Genomic DNA, 23,489 nt, shown 5'->3' with positions numbered 1-23,489 from the left:
ATGGTAGTCACTTATGTACATTTTCAAGGTGGGTTTCTTTCATCCCCTTTTGCTCTGCTGATAAAACTTGTTCTTGATGTCAGCAAACAACCAGTTGTACAAACAGACCTAACTAACTGTCCACATTGTCTGTGTGAGGACTACCATTTTTCCTATTAACCTGATCTCATGCACCTTGTAGCTTAGTTTCCTAAGGCAATGAGGTTAATGTAATCACACATAGTGCATGTGTGTGTGTATTTGTGTGTATGCATAAACTAAGTCAGTCTCCTCCAAATAATCTTTGAGCCCACTGGGCAACCAATCTGATTTAACAGATCTAACAACCTCAGAGATTTTGAGTTCCTCCATCTAGGCAAAGAGGCAAGCAGGCACGGAGGAAAAAAGCCCTTTGAGCACCCCCATTGAGAAGGCAGCTACAGTATGGATGTCCTGGCTATGCAGAGGTGTCCTAAACTCCCAGTCCTGGGGAAACACAGCTGGAGTTTACATCTAAGTAAACAGAGAACCCCACTGCAAGACAGAACTGTAGGGAACCAGAATTTACCCCCACAGTTCTTGGACCTATGAGTTAGGTGTGACTTAGGTATGGGTTAAGATTTAGATTGAATCTTGAGACATGACCACTGCCACGTCCCTTGCTCAGGCACACCTAACCCAATTTCTACAACAATGAAGCCTACCGAATGTTGAGGGAGAATTCTCTGAAGAGCAACTCACCCCAAAATAACCTGTATTTATGAAGTTTTATACCCTTACTGTAGGCCCAGGGTCCATCACACATAGCAAATTAACCTCTAATGGTACATACCATTTTCCTTCCCCTTCATTTAAGGTGCTCAGTAACTTGCTGTAGATACAACCGCTGACAATTACACGTTCCAAGCTATGGTTCTGGATTCACTGGAGGGGGAGGAGAGAAGGAAAGCAAAGACCATTGACCCTTTGCTGCTCTAGCTGTTGATGCATACTACTGGATTAAGGTCTGCAGGTACTCACACGGGATAACTCCTTTCATCCTGCTCTGCCTTACAGTCGAGGGTATTGGCTTTGGCTATGTTATAAAGGCCACAGAGGCTTTGTGTGTAAGCCAGTTTGTGGAAATGTTATTTTTTTTTTTCCTGACATTCCCCCCCTCCAAGTTCCCTAACCAGTAGGAAATACCGTCTCTCGTGTTATTGGGCTACTCCACCCAAAGTCAGAGACTACAGTGGCCATTCTGCAGCACAGGCAACTTATCTATAGGCAGCCAAAGATGGTAAAAGAACATGCAAGTCCTGCCAACTCATCAAGCAGTGACACTTCCTCATACTTGACTGGTTGTGAAGAGCTCTATCTTTCTAAGGCAATGACTAGAGTTAGACCAACAAATATGGCCTTTTGTACACTGTTTATTTTCCTCATGGAAGTGTCTTGTTTCATGAACAGTATTACCTCCATACATTCCAAAGGAAGTGTCATGGGCCTTGCAAATCAACTATTCCCAAAGGAGAACACAGGTTAAGTGTTGCTTTATGATAAACAGAGCTTGAATTTTTTGAACAAGATACACTGAAACTAGACAACTGAACAGCACACAAGATAATCACTTACCAAAATTTCAAATGAGGATTACTGTCAAGATATAAGAGTCAGGGGCAGTATGACAACATCTATTGCTGCTTAAACAGTTCCTTCTGTCTGTCTGTCTGTCTGTGTGCTCCTCCCAGAAGCTTCCACAAAAAACTTTGTGCGGTCCCCAGCTAACAGTATGATGATGAAGGAATCATAGTATGCACCAGCACCAAGGAAAAGATACTTCTGAGATGATGGGTGGAGCCGCAGACAATGACACCTGTTAGGAAAGAATGATTCAAAGATGATGGATCACCACCCAGGTCATGAAATCATTCTCAGGACAAAGGCAAAACCATAGGTGACAAATTAAATGCCTTTTGGTTTCTCGGTAAGCAAAGAAGTTTACTGCAAAGAGCAACTGGTTATTGATCAGCCTTTTAGGTGAAAGACAAGACAGTGTGCGCATCCAGGTTATCTTGCCATGGAAGGCAATGTGTAGACAGGAGCAAAAGGGGAGCTGGGGGAAGAATGCATGGACACCTGTGTCTGTTGGACCTCAGTGGCAGGGCATAACTGTGGCTCCTGCCACTGAGGAGATAGGGAGATAGGCAGTACTCCCAGGCACCTCAGTCTGCACAGCTAGTTCCATGACAGCACAGCCACCATAGAGAAACCATCAAGAGATAAAAAAAAATTGAGCCCTAGTATTGCCCCCCAAATCATGGATGCTCAAACACAACACACCCAACCTCTGAAGTCAATAGGACAGCAAGAAAATTCTCATGAAAACAAGTTTACATATTGCATTTTGATACCGTATCAATACAAAGTGAGGAGTGACACCTGCTGAGTACCTCCCACATCCTGAAGCATTAGCTCAGGATTCCTCTCAGTGTTTGAATCTTAAAGCTATCACAGGGTAAAGTGGTATTGTTGTGAATTTAAAAGCTGGAGCAGGAATTAAGATTTTGGCAATATCAGACAGGACAAAAATTGTCTTTACTATATTAGAAATGTGTTTGGCAAAACCATATATCTAAATGGACTTTTTGTTTTTTTTTTTCAGTATTTCTGTCTTTTGTCGGTAGCTTGTTGCCACAAAAGGTAATGATACAAAAATATTTGTGTGAGTGCAAGCACTGAAAAGGCAGAGAAAAAGCATTGCTATTTAATCTGTTAGGAAATATCTATAAAGATGCTACATAGACAACTGCAAAAGAAAGTTGCCTTTTTTTCTTATTATGTGTGACACGGTGTTGGGTCACACTGGCTTTGCCTGTAAGCTTATCAAGAGTATGTCATCCTTTAAGAATCTCTGATACAATTTTGGTTGAAGTACCTTTCTGGAAAAGAGGACTCTTGAATAAGAAAAGCAGTTGTACAAGATGACCTAATAGTTGAATAATCTTTTCCCTTTAGGCAAAGCATGAAAGGACATGAAAGCTACCAAACTGGGTAATCAGGAATAACTGGAAATACGCATCCTGAACATGATAGATCCCAGGGGTCACTCAAAAACACATCACTATTTATTTGTCCCCTCTAAACCTGGGGAGTCTTTGGAGAGTCACAATCTTTTTTATTCTATGTGGAGAAGAGACAACCTAGGATATGGGATAAGGTTAGGTTAAGAGGAGTCAAAAACAGACCTTTCTGAGACAGATAAGCAGCACCCTCCCCATATGCTTACAAGTGATCTTGGTAGTTTAGGGGATTAAATGGCTAGTGCCAGTTATCATACAAATCAGGGAGGGAGTCAAAGCATCCCATAGAAGACTGTATTGCAGGGGTGAAACTGGCTGTCCTTAATGCGAGCAAAGGTGTGGACAGGCTGGCAGGGTCTGTAGAGGGAGATCTGTGCTGTAGGACCACTGTACCACTCCTGAGTTAAAGGGACTGCAAGAATAGCTCTTGGGATCCCAACTCGAGGCTGGCTGTTAGGGGCTACCATAACGTCATGAAGAGAAGGTACATGAATATTTTAAGCAAAGGAGAGGAGTTGTGGGTTTAGAGGAGAGGGCAAGGGAAGACAAGGGATGAAATCTCACCTCAGGTGCTGGGGTCAGCAAAGTGACTGACTGCTCTCCAGTTTGGAAGTAGCCTAGAATCAGAAATTTAGAATACTGGATACAAGATAAGCTTTATCAAGCAGACTGTGCACACAGGCATAATGCATTGAAAGACGGAAAGGAAAGGAAAGGAAAGGAAAGGAAAGGAAAGGAAAGGAAAGGAAAGGAAAGGAAAGGAAAGGAAAGGAAAGGAAAGGAAAGGAAAGGAAAGGAAAGGAAAGGAAAGGAAAGGAAAGGAAAGGAAAGGAAAGGAAAGGAAAGGAAAGGAAAGGGAAAGGAAAGGAAAGGGAAGGGAAGGGAAGGGAAGGGAAGGGAAGGAAAGGAAAGGAAAGGAAAGGAAAGGAAAGGAAAGGAAAGGAAAGGAAAGGAAAGGAAAGGAAAGGAAAGGAAAGGAAAGGAAAAGAAAAGAAAAGAAAAGAAAAGAAAAGAAAAGAAAAGAAAAGAAAAGAAAAGAAAAGAAAAGAAAAGAAAAGAAAAGAAAAGAAAAGGAAAATGAAAAGGAAAAGGAAAAGGAAAGGAAAGGAAAGGAAAGGAAAGGAAAGGAAAGGAAAGAGAAAAGAAAAGAAAAGAAAAGAAAAGAAAAGAAAAGAAAAGAAAAGAAAAGAAAAGAAAAGAAAAGAAAAGAAAAGAAAAAAGAAAAGAAAAAAGAAAAGAAAAGAAATAGACAATGCTGTTTTAAATGCCTTTTCATCTGGCTGACAGAAGCTGTATCTCCATTCTGATGTGCAGACAGGGATATATTAGCCTGGCTTGTGTCATGTTTAAGATGCAGTGGCTTGGGCTAGATCTGATGAGGATGCTACCGGTATGTTTCTCATGTTAGGTATAAAAAGGCCAGGAGTAAACCTGTCCCACTAGATCCTTAGTCATGCCTTGTTGAGTTCTTGCTCTGTTTTGGACTACTGCAATCAACCATCCCCAAGGTTTGGGGCAGGGGACACAAACCAGTATGAATGAGGTGTCACTGGAGTTCATAGAATCATATGATTATAGAATGGCGTGGGTTGGAAAGGACCTCAAAGATCATCTAGTTCCAAGCCCCCTGCCATAGGCAGGGATGCCACCCACTAGATCAGGTTCCTTAGGGCCCCATCCAACCTGGTCTTGAATACCTCCAGGGAAAGTTGTTTCTTTTCAGTCTGTACTGCACTTCCTGTACTGTACTTGCACTGTCCCAAGTGGTCTTGTACCCTTAAACATCTCTACATGTCGTCATGCCATTCTTCAGGGTGTGAAACAAACACCTTCTGATGGACTACGTTCTTTGGTAGAACACAACACAGTACTCACATTAGTTCACACACTTTGAGCACAAAAAATGACAGCTTTTAGTCAGGAGGGCATTGAATGACTTACACTTTACTGTCTAGGAGTGTGAATATTTCTCTATATCTGCACCTGCAGGCTTCTTAAACTGGCAGAATTGCAAGGCCCTTTGGAAGGAAGAGATGCAAAGCTGCACAGAGATGGTACAAAACTCCAGCAGTTCTGACCCCTTCTCATCTCACAGGGCAGACCCTCTTCCCACAGCTTTGGAGATTCCTGCCTTATGAAGAGACATCAAAGTTGGCAATTTAGCCATTTTTTTTTCTAAAAATAGTTTAGAAGAATTATTTTACACATTTCCCTTATCTTCTGCTCTCTTGTTGTCCTCCACTGAGCACAAGATCTTTGGACAGTAACAAGTAGCAGGTGATACTAGCAAATTTCTTGTTCTATGTGAGGAGAACCATTTCTTCAATGATGACCATAGCAGGACCAGGACTTTCTTCATGTGACAGAGTGCTCCATTCAGAAACTACATGCTGTGATGCCTAGTGATTCCCATGACACATGTATCAACTCCTTGCCACATGGAAAGAGCTTTACAGAAGGATTGCACTGTACTTGTTTTCAACTGTATTATTACACAAATACTCACATTGCATTGTTTTTGTGAGCATAATCTAACTGTATATGCAAAGTTGACATGGATCTCACATTCGGACTCTGGAACAGAACATCCATCTCAAAAACAGACCAGTGTGATGTTGCATATTGTTGCCAGGTTCCCAAAAGGCTGTAGCTCTAACAGTTTGATTCTCAAAAAACACCCTCTACATATTTGCTTGCACCTTTTTTGTACTGCTGTCAGTATATGTGTCTATGTGCACAGATCATGTCCTGCATAAGTAAGAATTGTGAAAAGGAACACAAAGAAAATATCTGTTACATGAGTACATGCATATAAGTGCAGAGGAAATATCTGCTCTCATTTAAATAGAAAAGTAAGTACTGTTAGGGTCTTGTTGACTTTGTACTGTAACTAGTGAAGTGCATTTATATAGTAGCAAAGGGTACTGAAGTGGTCGGTCTCTACTTGGTGTGATGGAGAGTAACATAATTTAGATTTATTAATTCTTTAAGAAACACTGCAGATGTTTTCATGTAAATACATTAATTTGAACACGGGTAAAGAATGATGTCTTATGGTCTATTCCTTTGTTTCTGTAAAGTTTGAATGAATATATCTTTTTTTTTTTCCTTGTTGAAGCCTTTTCTCTTCTCATTGTTTTGAATTATTTTTGAATCAATTTTTGAATTATTTTACCCTTATATTTACCCTTATATTTACCCCATAGTTAGCTATAGCAGAAATTGGCTGATTCGAATACATCTGCTTGCAAATCTTACAGAGCTATAAAGCCAGTGATTTTTTTTTTAAATGATTAGACCTAACCATAAATATTCCATTGAAACTTTTTGTCCTTTTTCCTTCAGTAGAACATCTAAGAACATATAAACATACATTAATTTAACCATATGTTTAACTTTTAACAACAACAAAAAAAAAAGCCTGAAAAAGTCCACCTGTGAGAGCATAAAAATCTCATACACATCATTTTTATATACATGCATAAATACCCACCAGCAGCTTTGGCTCATCCTCTTTACAAGCAATTAGTTATTTGAGACTCTTGATGAAATGATCTATGAAAGATTGGTGTTCCAGACTCCCAATGTTTTAATAGAGATTTAATTGTATCTTTTGGGTAAGTGCCAAAATGATGAATAGAGTTATCACAACATTCTCTGTAAATGCTAACCCCAACTTTTTGGTACACTAAGTGGAACCAAATTGACCAGGTAATAGTTGAGTGGTGTTAAAATAAAGGAGCTGATACAAGCAAAACCCCCCAAATTACTGAGCTTGCATTTGCCCTTTGGGAGGACAGTGCAGAGTCCAAATGCTTGAGGAGTTGAGGTTTAAAATATAATCAGGTCAGAGGTGTTATATGGGGTATTTCTGATGCAGATCAAAGGGAATCCTAAAGAGCTCAATTAATCCTTCTGACCCAGCATGATATCTGCTCTCACATAAGCAAAATCCTATAGGTTGGCATTCATTATACTAAGGTATTATCTTTTTAATGGCCAATTCACAACCATTGCTGAGGGTATGCAGAAAAGCCCATGAAACATAGATTATTTTGTATGAAATTGTAACTAAAAAAACAGATATACTCTCCTGAACAGCTCCACGTCTTGACCAGTTCTTGTTAATGTACACACTTGCAACTCCCTTTCAGACTCCATTTCTCTCTTGCAGCTCAATCCTCTATTGAAATGTACTGTAGGTTGTAGGCAGGTAGGGCTAATGAAGGTGACAGACAGCACTATATATTCTTACTGAATTTCTGTTGTATAAAAGATTCTGGTTTTTTATGTCAAATCATGGAGAGGTCCAGAGATACCTTCTGTGCATGGGCACTCACTTTGTTGGGAAGAGACTGTCACAGGCACGGTGCACCAGTGTGAAAGAAGACAGGGGAACAGAGCACAGATAACATTCAAACACCTTCCCGTGATAAGGTGAACACCCCCTCCCAGCTTCCCTCTCACAGCATGAAGTGGAGCAGACTCCCTGATCCTTCCTGCCCGCTGGCAGCACGCACCAACCTGGTGGCGTGCCCTACAGCTCCAGCTGCTGCTTCTGGCATGACCCCTTGCCTCGGGTCTAAGATGTAACCTCAATCACACAATGTGTCTTGTATCTTATTCCCTGGGCCCTTCCTCAGATTTTTATATTAACTCTGAACATTACCTTAGCTTTTGAGGACTACATGTTCTTGTCATAAGAATCAAAGCATTTACACTTAAAGTAAAATAAATAACATACACATATGTATTTTCTCATCACTTACTGTAGTGCAGCTATCAGCACAGAGAAGGAGGTGCCACTATTCCATCTGAACTGTCAGACCACTGAGCGAGAGATTGGCAATTTCTGATGTATAAATTTCTCTGTTGCTTCTGAGTTTTAAAACTATATCAACAAACACATCAGGATTTGCTTGTATTCATTTTCTAGATCTGCTGATTCCAGTCTCTTGCAGAAAGTGTATGCTGCCAGTGAGCCTGTCCTCTCATCTCTGAGGATGTGCTAACACCACAGCTCTCCTGAGGTCAGGTGGGAAGGGCTGTTCATTGCTGTATTGCAGGAAGGCTTGTTCTAGCTTAAAAAGATGCAAACTAGTTAATCAGCACTGGAAGTTGGATAGCTAGTTATAATCTCCTTTACATACTCTTTGGCTGTCTTGCACTATCCGTACGAGACAGAGAGATCTAACTACAATAAAAAATTCTGACTTTAAGCATCAAAGATATCGTTGTTGATTGAACTAAGATTGGAACATCAGAAGAAATTTGGGACGGGAGGAAGGCTACAAGAGCTGTGTCCTCAACAGACATCATGTCATCAAGTCCAAGACAAAAGCCTAGTTCACATACAACTCTATACAGAGTTGTATAGGCACGCTCTAGCTGCCAGCTTTAAACCCCATGGATTTATTTTAACTGCCTCTCCATTACTATAGACTCTGTAAAAGCATACACAGTAATGGGATCCCTGAAAGAAACTCCAAATGGAGAAGAAAAAGCATATTTATGCTTGCAATTGCAGACACAGGCAGAGACCAAGCAGGCCATATGGTCTGACTTTGACACCTCTCATCCATCAAACCAGTTAGTCCCTCTAGTACTTCATATACAAATCAGAAAAACCACAGGCTGGGCAGACATGAAGCTTCCTGCCCAGGAATGTTTGGGCTGCAAAGGAGTAAATCCTGGCAGCCAGTGAGCAGAAGTTAGCACTCAAACTGAAGTCTGAGATTTGGGACTGCACTTCACATTTGAGTACCATTTTAAGTACATTTGAGAAGACAAAAAGGTCAAAAATCTTTCAGGTATACTAGTGTAACTGCAGCAACTATGTACTACAACAAAAGGCTTTGCTCATACTCACTAAAACTTATAGAACACCCAAAAAAGCCTGTTTCCAAGCTTGATGGACATTATATGTAATATGTCATCACATGTGGGACACAATAACACAAATGCTACTAATTTTTGCGATTACAAATTTCATTTGCAATTTCTTGTAAGACTCAACTCCCAACTCTCATTCTGATGGAGATGAATTACAGTCAGTCCATTCAGGTACATTTTGATGCAGTTCATCAAGACAGGAACTGTTTTTTTTTTATTGTGTTCCCACCCTTAGGTGTCTCATGAATGGGCTCTGTGAAGTGTCATCAAACACAGGTGGGAATAAGCTCTGGTTAACCAGTTTCTAGATGCCTTCATTTAATAACTTGCATGGTCTATCCCAGCAATGGGATATCTGAGTTTTTTTCAGGACTTGGGAAAATAATATGAAGTCAAATTTATAATTAAACAACAGAATGATACCTTTTTTTTTTTTTTTTTTTTTTTTTGACTAGATAACCAGAGGATCATCCCAACATAAATAATTCTATGTTAATCATTTCTTCCATAAGCTTTGGGTTCTACCTTATACATTTAGAAACATAGTTGAAGAACCACAATGTTTCAATCTTACTCATGTCTTTCAGCTAATCATCTGATAAGCTCTATCAAAATAAACAGGATTTGACAGAGTGAAATCCCACTCAAGGTGAGGGTGCAGCAGAACACAAGGTTTGCTCTATGCTGTTAAAATGCAGCTATGTATATTTGTGCACACACTTTTTAAAGCAAACCCAGACAACCCCATACTCTGAGTTTGGAGGATGAGAAGATGAAAGCAGGTGTGCTACCTTTCAGATATACTTTGTGACTAAAAACTTTTCACCAAAACTGCCAATCCAGTTTGCCACGAATTTGTTATGACTGTTAGCCTTGACTGCAGCAGAGAGACATCTTACAATGTAAGGGTTTGGTTCAAAGCCTGCGGAAATTAATGGAAAAAATTGCCCACTTTACAAGTGGTTCTGAGAGAGTCTTCCACTCCTGTGCAGTAAGAATAATACTTTAATATATGACACGAAGCAGATAACTGCTAGGACATGTACTGCCTTTTTTTTTTTTTTTTTTTTTTTTTTAATGTTTTGGCATTTATTTAATAAATCATAGCTGGAGGGGAGAGAGATATGAAGGGAAGAGACAAGGAAATACCAGATAGGAGAATAGGAGAAGTGGTCAGAAATAAAGATTTTCTGCAGAACTGCAGTTGGAATTTCTTTTTTGTACTTTATCCTTTTTTTTTTTTTTTTAAAAAAAAATATTTTTAAGACAAATGGTCATACTGTTTTTGCCCTGGCATTTCTGCTGGAGAATTCCCACTGAAGTACCACTTACTTCACCAGTGAGAGATGCTTCACAGATAAAAGGCAGGGCCAGCACAAACAAGAAAAAGGTAGGAATGAACAGGACCTATTGTTCAGACTTGCAGAGATTACAAATAAATAAATAAATAAATAAATAACAACAAAACCCAAATAAAACACGTGATTAAATATGTGAGAACTGGCTCAGCTCTTTAACAGGTTGTTTGGATTAACATACCCACAAGGAAGAAAACACCACAATTTTATGTTTGCAGTCCAAGTGTTCAAAATTCCTTAGCCCTGCACTTCTTCCTGAGAATGGATGTCTTTACGTCTACTGTAGATGTGACAAAGAGCTAAATCTGGAGTACCTTGAAGGAGATCTACCAAGATGGAAAGTCCTGAAAAACAAGAAAGAGAGGATGACACAGGAGCCCTGTCCTGCTTTCACAGCCACATTCCCCAGATTTCCTCTCCCCAGCAGTAGAGTACCCCAAGTCAGTCTTTGAATCCATCAGCCAACAAAAAAATTAAATTCAACTGAAATCAAAACAACAAACAGGAAGTTGCCCCTTTCAGCAACCACTGTAAAAAGGGACAGGCAGTTAACACGTTTACCTCAGAGGCATCCTTTCCTTTTGTGTAGTTTTGCTATGACTACACACACACTGCTGTAATCTATTGCTCACCAAAGTCAACGTGAATTTAAAATTTTTATGTCATGCAAAAAGCCCAATCTCTGTTATCTGAGATGGTCCTCAATAGGCAGCAGTTGCACAGCCCTGAATTCTGTGAAGTGTGGTCATTTGGGCTTTGGAAAATCAGTAGACAGGGAAATAGCTGGACATACCATTGGATCAAATCTGCCTCACAACTCCCATTGTCCTTCCAGACAAAAAAAAAAAATCTGGCCAGGTGCTGCTGAGCATCCCCAGTGCGCATTGAACACTCAGGTCCTTGTCGCACATATTTTGAAGGGCTACTCCATGGGCTGCAAGTGAAGTCATGAATGGTATTTCTCTATTCTACTTCTTATCTACTTCTTCCATCCAGATTCTCTTTCTCTGGACTGTTGTACCATTTCTGAGATCAGAACCCAAAAGAAAATACTCACTGAGCTGAATTCTCTCAGTGAATTTGAGATGACTCAGATCCAAATCCGTTTTGAGAAGGAAGTCTCTGTACGTGCATCTTTACAATGCTTTCTAACAGTGCCTACGGGGTCATTAATTATGACCAGCCGTTGTATCAGCACTCTGCAGAAATAAGTTCTATAGACAGCAATGGCATTTTTTCTGTGTTGTGAACATACATGTGATTAAATATTTTCCTGGAACACTGTGGACTGACTTTTTCAGAAAAGCAGCCAATGTTCTGGATGTCCCATCTGAGACATCTGACTTCCAGAGGGGATCGTCAGGAATTTCTGAAGAATCAAAACCCCATACCCAGCACATGTTTTGAACCGGGCACCCAAAACAAATGGTCATTTGGAAGTAGGCTACTCCCAAATATCTCTATATACTCTGATGTGGAAGTGGTGTGGCCACCAGAAAAGAGCAAACTATTTAGAAATGTTAGGCATCAGAGGAAAACATTCATAAAAGCCTATTTGATATCCAATTATAAAGAAAGAAAAAAAAAAAGTGCGGCAAGGCTGATATTAGCTATTGAAACAGGAAACACTTCCAACTCACCCAGTTCAGCTGCATTTGTGTGGCAGAGCTGGGGTTAAGAATGGCCCAGCCAGAGGTACACCACCAGCTCCCAGCAATCAGCCATGTCAGTAATTTCTGCCAAAAATCTCCCCTGGGATCACTATGCCTATACATTCACTGTCCTGCCTGGAAGGCCCCCAGCAAAGGACAAGGACAGAGCAGTGCAGAGTGGAGGAAGGGGAGGCGTTGTGCATAACCCCCAGACAGGACACAATCCGGGGGCTCCACCAACTGGTTACCAGCTCTGAGAAGTCTGACCTTTTATTTTAACTCTTGTTGATTCAGGCCTTACACTCCCAGTACAACAGAGGCTGAAAGCAGGCTTCGGACTGCACGAAAGCTAAAAACGGAGCAAAGGAATTCTTGCCCTTGGCATGAACAGCTAACACAGCAGCTGGCCGAAAATATTATAATGCATGGGAATCTGGCAAGTGGCTTGGGGTTGCATAGCTTTTTGGGAAATATTCTAAATTACCCCAGAAAGCAGAAAACAAGAGAAAATGCATTTTGCACGTGCTGCAAACTGATAAATTAAAGATTTAGATGACATAAAAGATACCATCCGTGTTTAATATTAAATATAAAGCCCAGAAATAACTCCAGAAGTTTCTCATGTCCTGAGAGCAGAGCAAGATAACTCTCAGGGAAGGGATACCACATGCATACCGCAAGTTCTCCAGATGGCAGAGTCCAGTCTGTAACAGTTCAACAGTAGATCATGCTGCTGCAAATGCTGGAGGAGGCACTTATTGTTTTGTAGGCTCTGGAGCTCTGCTAGCAAGAGTGTTTTCCATGCAGGAAATGAGGAGGGACCTATTGCATGGACAGGTTTATCCCATGGATTTGCAATGTGGACAATGCTGTTTGAACCCTCATTTGCCTTCTCAGGTGATCCTACTTCTCTCAAAGGATTTTGACATTTACAGATGTTGGCCTAATTATAAATAATATAATGAGTTGGGTTAAAATTCCCTGAGCTAAAGACAGGGCTCTGCTCCACCTGGTCTCCCCCATCCTGCTACATACTTCTTCCAATCAGGACACTGTAATGTATTTAAAAGAGAGATAAGAGACTTTGAATGTCTGTACATGCCATCAGTTTCTGAAAAATTATTTCCAGATAAACTTCTCACATGTTTCAGGATATTTTGCTGACAACAGTGGAGGTATAGTGCTCAAACAATTTAATAAAAATGACACAAAATCAACATGATGTTATGATGTTTATGCTGGTATCTGCCCCGAGAAAAGACAAGTTTCTACAGTTCTCATTCTTTTGAACAGATTATAAACCACACCTAAAGCTTAAAAAAAACTACGGATTTAATATTTAATTCTGTGAGTTTTCCTTGGCTCAGCAATGGGAATATATAAATATTTACAACAACAAATTTAAACTATTTCCTGGAGAAATGGATTCACCAAAGATGTATCTTTTAAATTCCTTTTTTTTTTTTTTTTTTTTGTTCCAAAGCCATCGAGTTAGATTTAGATTAATACTGAAACAAATTTAATATTAGAATTGTGACCAATCAGAAAAACCTTTATGCATATCTGCATATATTCATTTTTACACATGCATTTTTTGGTGCTAGCCAGTAACTGTTGGGTCAGCCTTTCTTCTGCTTAGATGATATCTGCAAAGCTTGGGGCCCAGACTATTTACGTGCTTCTCTATGTATATTTAACATCATGTGAGGGTTCATCTTAAACATCTTTACTGACAGTTGCAGCTTTTTTTGACTTGTTTTACCCCATTCTTTGTTTCTAAAGGAAATGAAACAGCTCTTACCTGAAAGGGAAGAACTAGGGTCAGTTCCCTGTGTAAAGATGTGTGACCGTCCTCCTTGGCCATGTTACTTACAAGGTTGAGCACATCCAGTTCTGCCACAGGCTTCAATTTTCAGTGCATGCTTCGTGCTTCTGAGAGTGTTTGCCCATTGCAAACGAGGCCCAAGGGGCACCCACACATCATTTAACACTTCCTACAGGTCCATGCAAGATGCAACATTATGTTCTAGGCTCAAGGACATGCTCTGTGATTCTTTTTTCATTCCCCCTTTCCCCTCTGCCCACTTTTTCCTCTTCCTAAAAACATTTCTGTAAAACCAATGCCTTTAGTATCGCCACATGTTTTGCCACAGAAGTTGCAAACTCACTAAGAACCAAGGAAACACTGCTTATGATTTAACCATTTGCCAATTATTCACTTTAATGTTTTAATGTCATGCAGCTTCATAAACTAATTCTATGCAAGTTTGATTTTTTTCAGACATTTGATCAGTCCAGCTTGCCTACTAAAAATGATGCTTGACTCACATCTTGGCAACAGTGTTTATTTGACATGCGACGGTGAAGCTCTCTAAAATACTGTAGTCAGGCTATTCCAAATTTAGCCTCCTACATCTGTGTGTATTAGTGTTTGGGTGAGACTGAATTATCAGTGTGTGCTAAGTGGGTGACATAAGTCTATTAGTGCACCTTTGTTGTTTAATTACAAGCTCTGAGCTGAAAAAGCCTTCGGAGAGAATATGTGTGTTCCTTGTGGGCTTTTTTTAATCCTGTTTACATTGGGTAGCTTTGTGCTACAAGAAAATACGAGTCACTTTAGTCCACATAGATCCCCAGCCAAACTCCAATTACTTTTGTTTTTCTCTCCAAATAAAACTACGTTCTGTAAATCCAAACCTATTAAAAATGTGCAGCTGTGAAGTTACAGCCATTCCTACACTCAAGAAATATTAAACCACAGTGCCAAATGTTTCTAAATAGAGGCATACCTGAAGACTAACCCGCAATGGGAAAGGCTGACAATGTTCTGGGTTTCATGTGGGAATGCACCATCAGGATGCTGTGGAGAGGAGAGTTTCTTACTGAAAGCAGCTGTGCAAAGTTGGCTGGATCATTCTTCCAGCACATGATGGGCCATTCTGCAACCACAGCATCTTGCCAAGGAGCATCCTCCAGGATCGCGACAGCTTCGGCAGGAGCAGAGGCGTTAGGCTGAGCTCCAGCCAAGCCCCGGGTTGAGATGACATACTGCTTCTGAAATGTTTCTTGCAGTTTCAGTTCAGTGATGTATTCCCAACTCCTTGTCCCAGAGGTGGAAAGATCTGGGGGTTGGTTCACCCTTTAAAAATAGGAATGGAATCCTCCCATTCCTGTTTATGAGAAGAGAGCAAACACACAGCTGCTCGAATGAACAGTGGCTAAGACTTCTTTATTCATGTCTCAGGAAAGCATGAAAGCAGCACAGGGAGCTCAGCCTCACCAGCAGTGGGGCAGGTTCTGCTTTGGGGCTGGGGTGGCAGGGAAGGGCTGTCCTGCCTTCCCTACCATGATTGCACCCTTATCCTTGCCTAAGCCATTTCCAATGGCTCCTGCGTGGCTGTATATTTTGTAATTCCACCATGGTTTTGGAGCATGGATGCAGACTGGGAGGGCATCTCCCTTGTTACCATGTGTATGGTAAGCTAGGCTGTATTTCCACTCACTATGAGCTGAGCAGAGACACTCCTGCCTGCTGCTGTGAGGCAGTGCCCATCCTGGGTGGGCAGTACTTCTTTCCTATGGTGCCACGATGCAGGTGCTTCAGGTGATCTGACCATACCTGTCTGCAGTGTATACAAAGTTGGGGAGGACAGGGCAGCTAAGATTTACTTCTACTAACTCATTCCTACCTGAGACCTTACCTTCAGGGCTCTTCAAAACAAGCCTTTGGCTTTGGAATGTGTCAGATTGCGCCAAAACACAGAGAAAACAGATGAACACAAGGGAAATAACCTGAGGTTTTAAATCAAGCCACCCTACGCATGCTCACATAGTCTCCATTTCACTTCACACAGCAGGACAACACACAAAAGCGTTAATGCATTCAGAATATTTGTTTTCAGGATAAAAATGCAAGTATTTCCAGCTAGCACAGCAAACTAATTTTCTTGCCAAGATTTGTTGCATTTTTTTTTAGTTGTAGCAACAACCAATAGGTTTAAATCTGAGAACCAATGAACAGACTCCCTGCCTCTCCTCCCTCTTTGCTGAGAGTTTGAATCTCCAAGAAATGAAGCTTCCTTGTTTTAGTCCAGGGAACTTTTAAGCACATGCTTATCCTCAGCTAACGTGTTGCATTCAAATGGGTGATGCACATTTGCCAAGTACAGTGTGCATTTAAGTGCTTTCAGGGATGGAGGCTGGAATATAATTGGTTTCTCACAAACTCAATCTCTGAAAGAATGGGATTGCAAAGAATTTATCTTGCATCAGAGTGGATTTTTTTTTGCAAAGTCTCCAGTTTTAACAAGAAGCCATTGGTACTTTCGAGGCTTCTAAGTCAAAGCTCCTTTAAAATAATGTATTTTGATGTTGCACAGGCATGACATTATAAGTTATATATATATATATAATTATATACATATATTTATGGTATATATATATACTTTTTTTGTAAAGCATGGGAGCCTACTGGATGAAAGGTACTCTGCATGTATGTAATATCACTGTCATCATTATAAATGCACCATAGTCACAAAAGCCTAAGGTGATTTATTATGGACACCTTTCCCTATATAATTTTCTAACACTGTGTGCCTGGGTGAACTGATGAGATCTCCACTAAATTGGGGTTGCCTGTTATTTTATTCAGAATGGAATGGATTTTCTTTCCTTGAACTCCTGGCAGAGAGAAAAAAATCAAAAAATAATGGATTGTAGATAATAACATTGCACGTTGAGATAGGCATAACTGATACACAGCTGCCAAAACTTTTCCCGCACACATTTACATCATTTCGTTGCAAGATGAATAAGGCAAAGGTGAGAGACAGAATAGGAGCACGGTGTTTGCCATTTGGTCCCCAAAATACAAAATGTGATCCTCCTAATAAAGGTGGTTCTCCTCATATTATACATTAGCCAGTAGATGGTCTGCCTGGAAGAAGGGTACACAAATAGTTTGCCTTCCTTCAGATATGGAAGGTTGATTATGTTCCACTGAAATTGTATCTAATCAGGCTTTTGTATACTTTGGCCCAAATGTCACACCACATCTCCTGCTCCTGCTCTGGAGAGTTCTTACTGTCAGAGTGACGCATTTTGTGAAGATTTCAAGAAAAATACAGGCATCCTGGCCAGCAATGCCTCTCCCAGGCTACATGGGAAGCTGTAGTTCAATACATAATGGGTTGCCCTGGCTGTCAACAGAGTAAAGCTGCCCAGGACAAAGGCCTGCTGGAGCCCTGCAGCTCCATCGTGCTACAGTGGCTGAGGCACACCGACTCCGTAGCCAGCAGCCGGCAGGACGGGGATGTTGTTATCACACCGTACTGACTGTTTTCCCAGCCTAGATGGCCAGGTGTCCCTTTCCAGCTGGATGTGTCTGGTTCTCCACTTCTCTTGGTTCTCTGGCTCAGGAGCCAACTGCTTCAACCGCTCTGCACCCTGTCCTGGTCTACTCCTTTCCTGTTACCTGATTCAATCTTATGTAAAGTCCCTTAAAAAAAAGATTCTTGGGATATAAAAAGATATCCAAACTATGCTTGACTCCTTCCTTCCTTGCTGTGTCTGAGTATGTACTGCAAAGCTGGGAGCCGTGGAGTTAGCAGCAGCTGCCTGCAACTCATCTGTTGGCAAAGCTGAAATCACATTCTCCAAGTGCCAAAAAGATAGTCCTTCTGGAAGGAAGTATCGGGTGAAAGAGCAGGAAAGCGAGTTCACTTCCAAACAATAAACATGCAGATCGGAAATAATTGAGGCACTAGAACAAGGGGGAGGGAAAACAAAACAAACCATAACAATGGATCCTCAGATGAACTGGTTTTCCAGTAAGCAAAGTAGCAAGAGAGAAGAGAGTGCAGGCGGGGAGGAGCAAAAAAGCCCCTGTAGGTAGCTCAGAGCTGACCAGAAAAAGGCTTTTCACTGTGTGATAAAGTCTGAGAAGTTGCTAATCCTGTATGTTCAGTGTCACAGCGACAAGCTGGCATCGTGGCAGTTCTGGTGAAACAGAAGAAATCTTTCAGGACCTGCCTGCCTGCTGGCTGACCTGCCAGTAAGCCAGGCAGCTAGCCATTTTGCCTGGTTTCCTTTAAAAACACTGACAAAATTGACATATTTCAACAGAGCCGTTCAGTTCCACCGAATCCCCACCTTCCAGCAGACTCCTGTCTCATCAGGAGATTTCCAAACAGCTCTGTGATGTCAAACAATCACAGCTATTTCAGTATAGGATAGCAGGATACCATTCTGTAGAAAGACATATAGAAAAGGAGTGGAATAAAGCCCTTACCCTACTACCAGACAGCACATATGCAGTGTGAATGGTACCTCCAGGCTGCTAAGCTGATGACTGCTGGATCTTGTGGGGTGTAGGGGAACCAGGGACAAAAAATTCTGGAAAGCTGGGGAGCACACACAAACTGGAGGGAAGCAGGACTTTTTCTGTGGCTTCACAGGACTCTGTGTGCTGACATAAAGGTACATGCTATTGTTTTCTACAGCACAAGAGCTATTTTCAGATTACTCAATTCAGGCACCCAGCCTGGCTGGTTAAGTTACCTGGCTTGCCTCCTTGAACTCCCTTAATAGAGAAGCTCTCCTAGAGGCAATTCAGAGCAGGAGCCTAATATAGACTTACTGAATTGTTCCTGGAAGCAAGTCTCTCCCTCTCCCTCGGTTTTTCCATCGACTCCAGAGGGAACCGGGAGAGCCTAGCTGGCTAGCTTAACCAGCCAAGTTGGGTGGTGAAATTTGGGTGGTCTGAACACCTCTGCTATTGCATGGGGCCTGGATTAGGATTTGAGCTTTGTCTTGAACATCTGTATTTGCTAAGTACTACATCACTCAGCTTTAATGTTACTATGATTTAGATGAAATACCTAGGCATATACTTTGTTTTTTACTTGCACACATGTTATGAATGTGAAAATCTAGAAGTGTAGTGTGTTCAGTAATGAAAGGACAAGGGATAAACAGATAACTAGCCCAGAAATAAGCAGAAGTTCATATTCACTGTGGGACATTACCTCTGTTGGACACTGCATCTTCCTGTGTTCTGAGTCACAGCAGTGAATAACGAGTATTAATGAAAACCCTGAGTTACTACATGAGCAACGTGGTATTGTTCACTCATTGTTCACTGGCTTTCTAATGAATTCTCTTTACGTGCGTCTGTATTCTGTCTGGTTTTCACAGCCTCCCAAATATGAACATGCCTCCCCAGCTACATCTTGCATTATTGCATTCCAGCATACTCGCCTTACGTGACATACCAGTTACCTTCAAACAAACTTTGGGCTAAGTTTGTGAAAACTAATTCAAAGGTTGTCATTTAAAGAAGATAAACATTTCACGGCTAGGAACTCTGAAGCTAAGCTCTCAACAAACATCTAGTCAGACGTTTCTTTCAGCACTGTGAAATAATATGCAGACAACCCTCTCGTGCTTTTCCACAGCTGGCCTTCAATAGTTTGTGCTCAGACCAGATTAGGAGGCTGAATCATAAATTATTCCTTAAAAAAATAATCCAAGTCACTTGTCTGTGCTCCCAAGAGCCTGGTCCTTATTGCAACAGAGTGAGCTGCCTCTCCTGAGCCACAGGTAACAGTGGCAATACCTCCAAGCACTTGGCACGCAGGAGGAAGAGCACTGGACAGACCAGGTCGTGTCGCCCCAAGCAGGCACTTGGGAGAATGACATGATCCTGTACCTGGAAGGTTGCTCCTTCCCCGTGTGATGCAGAATCACCAAAAAGGTGACATTTTTGTAGCCCAGACCTCTCACCACTTCCTGAGCAGATGAGACTGTTAAGGAGAAATACATATTTATCGACAGAGCAAGCCAAGCATGAAACTGAAAGGTCAGGGTGTTGGTCTGTCAAGAAAGGGGGAATTACTTACTCATTTTTCAAAGCAGAACCACAAAGATCTGGTCATACCCTTTCCACATCATGGAGGGGATGGGAGGAGGGAGATAGATGTTTTCCAGTTTTGAAATCAGTGCTAGCGCATACTGTTTCTTACAGTTTCCCCTAGCTCAGGAAGCATAAAAGGATCTCTACGCACTCAGACTCTTGCAGAGAAACATCAGAGAGGAAAAAAAAACAACCTTCCCATGCTCCTGTCACCTGATTTTCATGACACAGAACCCAGACCTGCAACTGTGCTATTATATATTCCTCAAATAGGGGTAGGTCTGAAAACATCTGGCCTGATCACATCATCCTTGGCACAGATGAAAATTCATGCATAAACTCTAATAACCAAGAACTACCGATAGGGAAAAAATGCTGAGATTTTGTTGTGTATACTTTGGAAGAAGTAATTATATTTTGGTTATGTAATCAGTTATACAACATAAATTCTTCTCAAAGTGAATGGTAGCTCCAGCTATAAAGGCTTTTGATGAGGGTTCCAAGAATTTATAATAAATCAAGGTATAAATGGGCTTTTTGGTGGTGCAGGTTGGAAATCTTACAAGGAAGCAAAGTTTCCTTGAAAAAAAACACTGCTTTTGAACAAACACTTTATTTTCATTGAAATTTTACCAAATTAAAGACTTTGGGCTGCACTTGGCTTCTTGGAGGGTCTGTTGGAGGCCAATGGTCCTCAGACCCTGGAAGCCATTTGCCTCAAGTCAGCTCATGCCTGCATCTGCTCTTCATACACATCGCCAGCCCCAAAGCAGACAGGCCTGAGGGTCACCATCCCGCTGCCAGAGCTGCTAAAACTAGCGGGTTCCTGGCTCACATGCTCAACAGCTGTGCCTTAGGAAAGGGGACTTTGGAAGCTTCTTGCAACCACCCCAAGAAATTAATATTTTTGAATACTGGTGAAGCCAGGAGGGCTTCCAGCTTGATTACAGAAAATTAAATAAAAGTTGGATTCTCATCAGAAACCAACTAAGCTGAATTAAAATAGGAAAATATCCTGCAGGCCTCTACCTGGCTACCATAAACTGGCTGTCTGTGTGGCACTCTCAGTATCAGTCATCTACTTTTCCTTCAGAACTGGAAGCAGCTTTATCAAGACACAGGACAGGGCTATCAGCTGGTACCCATCCAAGTCAGAGAGGACTATATCAGACCAAATCAGTCACGAGTATATCCAGAAAGCTCAGTGTTGGGCCAATCAGTGTGGTTAGACATTGGCACAGGTTGCCCAGAGAAGCTGTGGATGCCCCATCCCTGGTGGTGTTCAAGGCCAGGCTGGATGGGGCTTCGGGCAACCTGGTCTGGTGGGAGGTGTCCCTGCCCATGGCAGGGGGGTTGGAACTGGATGGTCTTTAAGGTCCCTTCCAACCCAAACCATTTTATGATTCTGTGATTCTATGATTCTATGTACAAGTAACTTTCCTCTGTCACTTCTGAGAAGCTTATATATATTTACTGTGCTTAGTGCTTACTTTTCCATGCTTCAGTGAAAAAATGAGCAACATAACAGACAACAAATCCTCATGTTTCAATGTAAAATCTTTTATCTTTCCTAAAACAAAATTCCAAATGAATGAATAAACGACAAAACTTAAACTGTTTGAAAAAAGAGTGCAAGTACTTTGACAGAAGGCAAAAAAAAAAAGTCAGGATGGGGGGAGGGCTTGCTTAGATATTATAGCAAGTGTCTCTGATATCAATAGAAAGAATGTGAGGGAGAAAAAGCATGCAGTCCTTTCTTGTGTTGTGTGTGCACAGGAACTGGTCTACAACAGTCTTAATACTCAGTTCTGGATGCCAATAGTCAGTCAATAGCCAGCAATATTAGGCTAAGGGATGAAGCAAAGATTTAGGCACCACTCAGAGTTGTGCAGATTTTAATTAATTTTACTACAGTAAAATTAAAATCCTGTTTCTTTCACTACTATGGCCTGAAGTCAATAATACACTTGAAAGCGCATGTATATCTTTAACATAACTTGAGCACTTGAGTAGCCTCATTATTTTAAATGAACATGTGCAAGTACTTTCCTGGGGCCTGGGTATGCTCTTACTAAGTGGCTCAAGGGCTCTGACCAAATGAAGAACCTCGCTTCATTTTATTTTATTTTTTTAATTAAGTAGAGCATGACAATAAAGATTCTCTAAATTATGTCCCTCATTAACCAATAGAGGCATTCATTATGATGCAGTCATTATTTATACTTCATGGCTCCAAATTTAAGCAGCATCATCCTTACAACAAGGGTTTAGAAAAAACTTTCAGTGTTTTACATTGCTCCCCATGCTGTCCTAATGTATCTGGAGCTGTAATACAGGGACGTATTTAAGGTATTGCCTTGGTTTGATTATTTAGATACATCATTGCACAAGTCCAGAAGATCTTCTATCAGGAATTCTTCCTTCACAGGGTTAGGTCTATGTCAGTCCATCAGGATTTGGTAGGACTGAAAATTTTAATTGTAGTTATTATATGATTTTTTGCTGGTGTCTTTAATGTTTTTCTCAGAAGTGATGCTTTGAGTTGCCTTACGTATTTTGGCCTTCTTCAAGGAAATATACGAAAACCCTATTGTCAGCTTCTAGTTTGGAGCTTTATGAATTAATGCAGCAATCCCAAACAATGTGAAAATATCTAATGCAGTAGACACATTTGTAAACAGGACTTTCTCCTTCTCTACCAAAGTAAAAACAAATGCATTTTCTTGCTGAACGACCTCCACAAAACAGGCTACATCTACTTATGCTAAGTTAATTAGGTCATAACATCTATGTTTTCTGTTGACAGATGAACAGCTTCTTAAAATCAAAACCAAAACTTTGCCTCATTTGCAGGATGTGATTTTAAAAATATTTCTGGTCAATATAATATTTTTATAAGTTTTTATTTTTATGACAATATTTAACCAAATTTTTAGCTTGTAGCTTTTCAGGCACCACACTTCTTGGGCAGGTCTCCACTCTTTTTAGTACTGAAACAAAATCTTGAATTTTTGTTGAACCTATGTTAGAGCCTCTTGAAGGACTAAACCCATCAATTTGTAAATATGTATCATGCAGATAGTATCATACTGTTGATTTTCATTTGAATGTAAATATATTCAGTCATTCAGTGGATCTGAAGCCTACAATAAAAGGTTAGAAAAATACTTTGGGGGTCAGATGGAGAAATAGTATAGCACAATCTTATTAATAAAATCATCTGGCCCTGTTTTGAATATATCTGCTCTAGCTTTTGGAAGCCTGTGCAAGAAAATGCCTTCTAATTTACACCTTAAATGTATTCACAGATATGTCCATATTCATATATATACATGCACGTGTATGTGTGTATATGTATGTAACAGTGAATAACTGAGAAAGTGCCAGTCTATATAGGGCTGGTCTTGATGCCAAGAAAATAATTAATAGACAGTTGCAATAATTTTCTAAATTATACTCACAGTAATAATATAAGAGCTTGAAAAGGGGCTGTGGTAATATTTTTGACACAGTGCGAGGCTGTTCTTTTCCCTTTATAGCTCTGTTACAAAGCTCTTAGACACATGCATAAATCCCCAATGACTTGAATGGAACTTCAAAATATGTTTAAGGGCTTTGCATAATGGTCCTGGGA

General features: G+C 40.7%; 1 long non-coding RNA gene across 1 annotated transcript; it reads right to left on the bottom strand.

Moving 5' to 3' along the window:
* Positions 1 to 827: 827 nt before the first annotated feature.
* Positions 828 to 12,726, bottom strand: LOC121064770. The gene is made up of 4 exons (XR_005816673.1): positions 12,619 to 12,726; positions 10,473 to 10,635; positions 1,594 to 1,834; positions 828 to 903 (listed from the first exon to the last, which is right to left on the bottom strand). It is a non-coding gene; the product is annotated as an uncharacterized LOC121064770 (long non-coding RNA).
* Between the last annotated feature and the right edge of the window lie 10,763 nt (positions 12,727 to 23,489).

This window comes from Cygnus olor, chromosome 2, assembly GCF_009769625.2.
Source record: "Cygnus olor isolate bCygOlo1 chromosome 2, bCygOlo1.pri.v2, whole genome shotgun sequence".
NCBI classification, from domain to species: domain Eukaryota; kingdom Metazoa; phylum Chordata; class Aves; order Anseriformes; family Anatidae; genus Cygnus; species Cygnus olor.
The sequence above is the reverse complement of the archived record's forward strand: the minus strand, read 5'-3'. Positions and strand labels throughout refer to the sequence as shown.